This window comes from Olea europaea, chromosome 19 (assembly GCF_002742605.1).
Source record: "Olea europaea var. sylvestris chromosome 19, O_europaea_v1, whole genome shotgun sequence".
Lineage (NCBI taxonomy): Eukaryota > Viridiplantae > Streptophyta > Magnoliopsida > Lamiales > Oleaceae > Olea > Olea europaea.
The window spans coordinates 9,091,677-9,099,319 of NC_036255.1; the positions used below are offsets into that span (position 1 = coordinate 9,091,677).

General features: G+C 34.3%; 1 pseudogene; it reads left to right on the forward strand.

Annotated features, from left to right (window-relative positions):
• The first annotated feature begins 258 nt into the window (after window positions 1-258).
• Window positions 259-3,556, forward strand: LOC111368313 (annotated as a pseudogene).
• The last annotated feature ends 4,087 nt before the right edge of the window (window positions 3,557-7,643 follow it).

The following is a 7,643-nucleotide window of genomic DNA, read 5'->3' on the forward strand; positions in this document are numbered from 1 at the left end:
TAGTGTATAAATTGTTATCAATCAATGCTTGATTTTTCCACAATGTATTTCATCATTTTGTTTCTCATATACTTGCACAAGGTATTCTAGATATGCATTAATTCTTAAAGAAAAGTAATGTTTGACTGTTAAACATTGATTCTTAGAAGACAAAAGTTTCGTGTTACTAAAACATACCGATTCTTGTTCTATTTTGTGATCCTCTGTCTTCACTCTCCTTCAATTTGTTCTCTTGAAATTCATCTCATATTGTGTACACTCACTCTCGCCATATTATATATAACACTGCATACAACTATGAGTTCTTGGAAATGGCTTGCTTTCATTTTCCTCAGTATGATACACCTTTTTGGCTACGTTAAATCGCAGAATATTATTTGTGGACGGAATGGTAATTACACGAGTAATAGCACTTACAGAGCTAACCTTAATACCCTTCTCTCCTCCGTCTCCTCTAATATGGATTCCAATGGATTCTATAACACTTCCATGAGAGAAAATGCTGATTGAGTCAATGCCATTGCACTCTGTAGAGGAGATGTTCAGCTCGATCTATGTCAACGTTGTGTCTATAATGCCACGCGCTTAATCTTACAATTGTGTCCTTGTCAAAAACAAGCATTTCATTGGGCTCCTGGTGATTTCTATATGTTACGCTACTCCGACGAATCCATATTTGAAAAACTTGAAACTGAACCAACGTTTTCTGGGTATAGAATTGACAATGCCACTAGTAGGAGTGAGTTCAACCAGGATTTGAGAACATTGTTGGACAGTCTACGCAACCGGGCAGTTTACGGTGGTTCCTTAAAGAAGTACGCTGCTGCAAATGCGACTGAACCAGATTTGTTGACAATTTATGGACTTGTGCAGTGCACCCCTGATTTAAACTCGGAGGATTGTAGTAGTTGCCTGACTCGGATTACCGAAGTTATAGCACAATGTTGTAGTGGAAGACAAGGATTTAGTATGCTCACACCCAACTGCCATCTTCATTATGAAACCTATCCATATTTTTTTGATATCCCTCAGCCAGCACCACTGCACCACCACCACCACCACCACAACCAGTGTCAGCTCCGGCGCCACAAATACTGGCACCACCAGGTGAGAAAATCCTAGACTTTTAATTTGGTTTGAGTACATATAAGAGCTACTACTTCTCTATATATGTACTGCTATGTGTGAGATCCGACACGCAATCGGTTTATCACCTTATAGTTAAGGGACTATCAACGGTCTTATAATATGGCAATAATGGAACGTTTGTAAGGTGGATTGGACACTATTAATAGTATTAAATAAGGGTGGAAAAACTATCTTTTTCATTTTATGCTGCCCAATCCTGTCTAGATGTTGTCTAACGCTACACATCAAATGATGTGCTAAATTCAATTTAGATCTTAACAAAAGTATTTCTTCTAGCAAAAACGTTCCAAGTAGTAAATTTATTATCACAGTCTTATTCCTGATTTTATAGGAGAGGATGAAAATACAACTCGATCAATTATCATTAATACTATTGTTCCAATTGTTGCGGGCCTCATACTCGCTCTTTTCATTGGCATTGTCATAAGAATGAGACGAAAGAGTAAACCACGAGAAAATTATGAAAGTAAGTTTAATTTTCTTTAGATATCTATTTTTATGTCTGTCAATCTCTGTCTGCATGTTCTTTCACTTACAATTGGATGAAATCTTATACTATACGTGTTCAAGCTGATAATGGAATTAGTACCGTTGAATCCCTCCACTATGATTTTGGCACAATTAGAGCTGCAACAAACAATTTCTCTGATGGTAACAAGCTTGGGCATGGTGGATTTGGTGTTGTTTACAAGGTAATTATTAAAAAGAGATGGCTGCAATATATAGAAGTGGAACACTGACTTGTAACAAAGTAATTAACATGTGGGTTTTGACTTTGGCACTTATCCGAAATATTTATTTGCTCCGATTTAATGTCAGGGAATACTTCCAAGTGGGCAAGAAATAGCTGTGAAAAGATTGTCCATGAATTTGGGGCAAGGTGACTTGGAATTTAAAAATGAGGTCTTGTTAATGGCTAGGTTTCAACACAGGAATCTGATTAGGCTCTTGGGATTCTCAGTAAAAAGAAGCGAGAGGCTTCTTGTTTATGAATTTGTTGAGAATGGGAACCTTGACCGTTTCATTTTTGGTAAAATTATATTTGATGTGAATCGTCTTTCTTTCAACAATCTAGTAACACATATAGTTGCTATCCATCTTAATTGTAATGGTTCTAATTTCATCTCTCGCTATGTTGGCATGTGCCTAACTTAACTTGTAGATCCAAGCAAGCACCAATATTTGGATTGGGAGACGCGCTACAAAATCATATGGGGTGTTGCTAAGGGGGTTCTTTATCTGCATGAAGACTCTCAACTACGAATCGTTCACCGTGATCTCAAAGCAAGCAATGTCTTATTAGACGGAGAGATGAACCCCAAAATATCAGATTTTGGCATGGCAAGGTTATTTGCCCAAGATGAAACTCAAGGCAATACGAGAAGGATTGTTGGAACTAGTAAGCTTTATACAAAACTATAGTCTCTCAAATTATCGTTATATCTTATTTTAACAAGTTGAAAATTTGCTTGAAAATTAATGAAGAAATGCTGAAGAAAAATGTATGGGATCATTTTTAGATTAAGTGATTGTTTGACAAAGTTTTATATATATATATATATATATATATGTGTGGTTGAAAAGTACAAAATTTGAGGATTCTATGAAATATGTGGTTAAAATTATTTGTTATCTTTTATCTCAACTTTTAGCAAATTTTAAGTCATTTTAAACAAGCACGAAATTTATCTAGATATATATTCATGAATGTGATTGTTCATTGACTATATATTTATAAACTAATTAACCATTATAGTATATGGCACCCGAGTACGCAATGCACGGATAGTTCTCCAGTAAATCTGATATCTTCAGCTTTGGCGTCCTAGTTCTTGAAATCATAAGTGGCCAAAAAACTAGTAGTTTCCAAAATGGGAAGGATGTGGAGGACCTCCTAAGTTGTGTAAGTAAAAATCAATCTTTTTGGATGAATTGAAGACACCAATGACTAATGAAAAATCTTGTAATTTAAGAAATCTATCAATTTCTCACAGGCTTTGGCAAGAAGGAACATCTGGACATATAATAGATCCATCATTGAGAACTTCTGCTGGATCCTTGCGTAACATTATGCGATGCATTCATATCGGTTTATTATGTGTTCAAGAAGATGTTGTTGTTAGGCCTACAATGGCAGCAATAGTTCTTATGCTCACGAGCCTCTCTATAACTCTACCAGTACCTTCACGGCCAGCATTTTTTGTGTCTAGTTTATTTGATCTAGAAATTTCACTTCTCCGGGAACAAAATTCAAGATCAACAAATGCCACAGAATCATCAAAGAGTAGATCGGGTAATTCTACTGACGCATCTATAAATGAGGTATCAGTGAGTGATTTATATCCTCGGTAACTAACAATAATTGACATATTCATCATTACAAGTTATTTTCCATATACTTTTGTTTTTATTGTTGAATTACTATTACCTTTGAGAACAATTGTTCTTGTCTCATGACTTGTATTGTTGTGGCTTAATGCTTCACAATTCAATATTGTAAGGACCGATGCTTTTTGTTTATAAGTCATCGGAAGCATTAGAAGGGTTTAATTGCACCATAAGTCAATCAATATAGTGAAAATATATTGCTAGTGACAATGAGCTTGGTAATGAAGGACATAAATTATTGGTTTGATTCGAACCTCCATAATTATACCGTTTGCATAATTTCTATATTTAGCTTATTGTTATTTTGTTTAAACTTATTATTTGATTGATCTATTTGATCCTAACTTGCTTGATATTACTTTTCGAAAAAGTTTTATTCAAACTTAGTTAATCTCTCCATTACTGTTAGTCAAATAAATCAGAAAATCTGATGTGCACTTTAACTTTGACCAAATATTGAGATAGCGTCTGACATGGAAAAAAATATTGTGTTGGCATCAGTCATAGCAAAGATATTGTTGTTTGTTTAAATAAAGCCACCCAACTTCCATATTTTATTATATGAATGTATGATTAAAAATGAGTGTGTAAAAAAAATTCAAATAATGATTGTCAAATGAGGCTAATTCGCTCCGGATACTGAAGTGGATACAGATCCACTGGAATATGACCCGATAAGACGTTAAAGTTCAACATTGTTCGCGTGAGTGGACGAACCCAAGTCGAAAATCAGAACAAATCAAAGTTCACACTAAACCCAATTCCTATAGCATTGGTCATTACTTTCTCCAGACTAATTTTCAACCCTCACAGTTAATTAATCTCTAATAATCACAATTGGGTTCAAACCCCACAGATTTTGTAAAAAAAAAAAAATAGCGTTTCTAAGATTTTTCAATAATATACACATCTGCACAGCTCAGGGAACGATAATTTTGATGTTGTGGGCTTCTTGTATCTTGCTGATCTTTAGATTGATGATTTTATGTACTTCTATAGAATCTTTGTTAAAGAGTGGAGCTTTGGTTCTGGGAGTGTGTGAACATTTCTTATGATAAGCTATACATACATGGTTCAATTTGTTCATGATATGTAGCTCATAAAACTGTCAAGATTATCATCCAAATATTTAGAGCCTTTTTTCATGTAGATAGATCATTTTGATTTCTGGCTGTTAAAAGTGTAGTTTTAAGAGAGGATTTGTAGAGGGCATATTGGTTGGTGAGATCCATCCGACTCGGATTTGACAATTCATCATTGAAATTAAGAGTTTATAGGTACATATCTTGTTTGGATCTCATATTAGTGTTAAATAAGATGTCTTCAGCTTCAGCTTCATGATTTTTAAAATAGTAAGCTGTAGAAAACCTATAATTTTCAAGATGGGGAGAGTTGGAAGACCTCAGAAGTTGTGTAAGTAAAGATATGATAAAGTTGGGTCTTTCTCGATTTGAAGCTGCCAAGGACAATATTTAAATATTCCAATTCTCACAGGTTTAGAAAAATTGGCACCAAAGAATGGTTGCTGTTAGGCAATTTGTTGTTTAACAACAATACTCGACTTTGACAAATGACTGAATGAAAAATATAACACCACAATAGAGACGACTCGACCCAAAGGTTTATTTGGCCATTTGAAGCAACTTAAATATTTTTGTATTGCTCATGTCCCAACCTGGCCAACCCAGTTCCTTGGATGGCCAAAATAAAATGTGTTCACTTCGTAGCCCATTTGTCCATGGTTTGGCCTTTACTTGATCCTTTAGTTACCCTATTGTAACTTACCTTACTTGGGCTCATTAGTGGAATATACTAGGTCTCCTACACTTTGCCAATGAGAACCGCCTCTTTTCTCTCTTTGTGAGATTTCGGTCTTCTGCTTCATTGCTTCTCTGTCCATCGCTTTTCTTCTTCATCTCCACTTTTGTGGTAATTGTGATTGAGTTATTTTGTGGTCTCCTTTGTGGATAATCCCTTGGCAACCGTAAGTGGGAAAGGACTTGGCATTGTCTTGGGTCGATTGAATTGGTTGTGGTGCAATTGGAAGAATAAACTGAGCTTGGCTAAATCTTGGTGGTCAATACTTCCTTCATAGTTGCAAATATAATAGATCCAACATTGAGGACTTCTTCAGGATCCATACCTGATATTACGAGATGCATTCACTTGGGTTTGTTATGTGATCAAGAAAATGCAGTGTTTCCCATGCTCTCAAGCTTCTCCTTAATTCTAACAGTACCTCACAACTTGCATTTTTCATGTGTGGTAGCTCCTTGTCTTGAAATTTTAGTTGGCCATGAGAATCACTTATCTATAGTAGTCGGATATTACTACCCATTTATCAACAAATGAGGTCTTGATGATTGAGTTATATCGGTAATAACTTCCAAGAATATGCGTATTCATCATAACAAGATATTTTCTACTTACTTCTATTCTTATGCTTTATTCTTTTTACTTGATATGTATTGGTATGGTCTGTGCTAGAGATATTCCCCTTGTGAATGACACGATTTCTACATATGATATTGTTTACTCATATATCTGAATATTCTTTCATAAGTAAGTTGTCTTGAAAAAGGTTTATGACTTGAATCTAACTGCCTATGATATGAATTGATTTGGATATATGATGTCAAGAGTGTCGATGATCTTATATTATAATTAACATGCTGATTATGCTGCTACAACTATTTATTGATTAATTATTCTATGGATTTTGTTTTAGTATGATATTGAGCTCTGGACACCATTTAATCGATAGCTATTGTTTTGCTGAATTCTAATGAATTCTCTGTTGGACAAAAATTATGTAAAGTAGTAATACTCTTAAATTTATAATTTTTGTAAAATATTAACTCTCCACTTTGTACTTCTCGGATTTTAGGTTGGAAGTCCCCCTCCTTCGTTTTAAAATATCTTTCAATTAATAGACGATGTAGGAATCAATACCAAAACATCCCAACCATATATAATCATAGTAAGGATGTTAAAGATATGGATGGTGTTTCATTTTATTCTATTTTTTTAAAAACAAATATATCTGAACCAATTCCATGTTTTTCTTTTTTGATAAATTGGCACTTGAAAACAAAAGATAAAAACCTCATTCCTAGATATCACATTCGGTAGAGTTTGATTGTAATTTTATGTGTTGATCTAGTTGTAAGTGTTATGCACTAGGTCCAATCAACTTTGGACATAAATACTTTTGATATATAATTAATATAATTTAATGGCATATCTATTATTTAATTAATAGACAATTAGACTAAATAATAAAATTCATAGATTCAAATCTTCGTAATTTGTGAATCACAAGGAGTTGTGATTGTGAGATACAAATTACATATGATTGAATCTTAAATCGTCCGTGGTCGTAAGTAATAACGAGATACGGATATTGTTATTATGGATAGACCATCACGTGTGGCATTTCTTAATTGTGAAGTAAGTAACTAATCTCACAAACTAAAGTGTGGTGACATTTAAATGAACATGTGGATGTTTTGTTATAGATCGAAACATTGGAGACTCGTCGAGATATTCCACATGGATAACTATCTAAGTGTCAGTGATTAATCTCTAACGTTTGGTAGTGGGATTGGTCCTTTTGACTTGAGGTCATCATAGTACCTTATATGAGGACGGTCATGCTTTGACGGTGTTGGATGTTGCTCTGCTAAGGGCAGCTAATATGGCATCGTTCGAGTATGTCAAGAATCATATGAAGGTTGTGAATGACCAATAGAGGATTTTTCACTCTTAGATAGTAAGAGATTATAATCTGCGTTTCATTCAATTAAGTCGATAACGAAATCCTTGACCAAGGTGTACTCACAAGTCGAAAAGGAGTTTTCAACTTATATTGAATTAATAATGGAGTAAAAGATATGATCGATAATCGAGATTGACACACTTCCATATCTCATAATTGATCGGATAATATTGACGAAGGGATTATAGTTTCACGGTAAATGAACAAGTTTGGTTTTGTCATACCACATGACATTTTTCGTCACATGTATTGTCCTGAAACATTGCTAGATGTCAATCTGGGATGGCGAGTGTGATTGGTGATAAATTAAAAGGGTGTTTTAATTTAT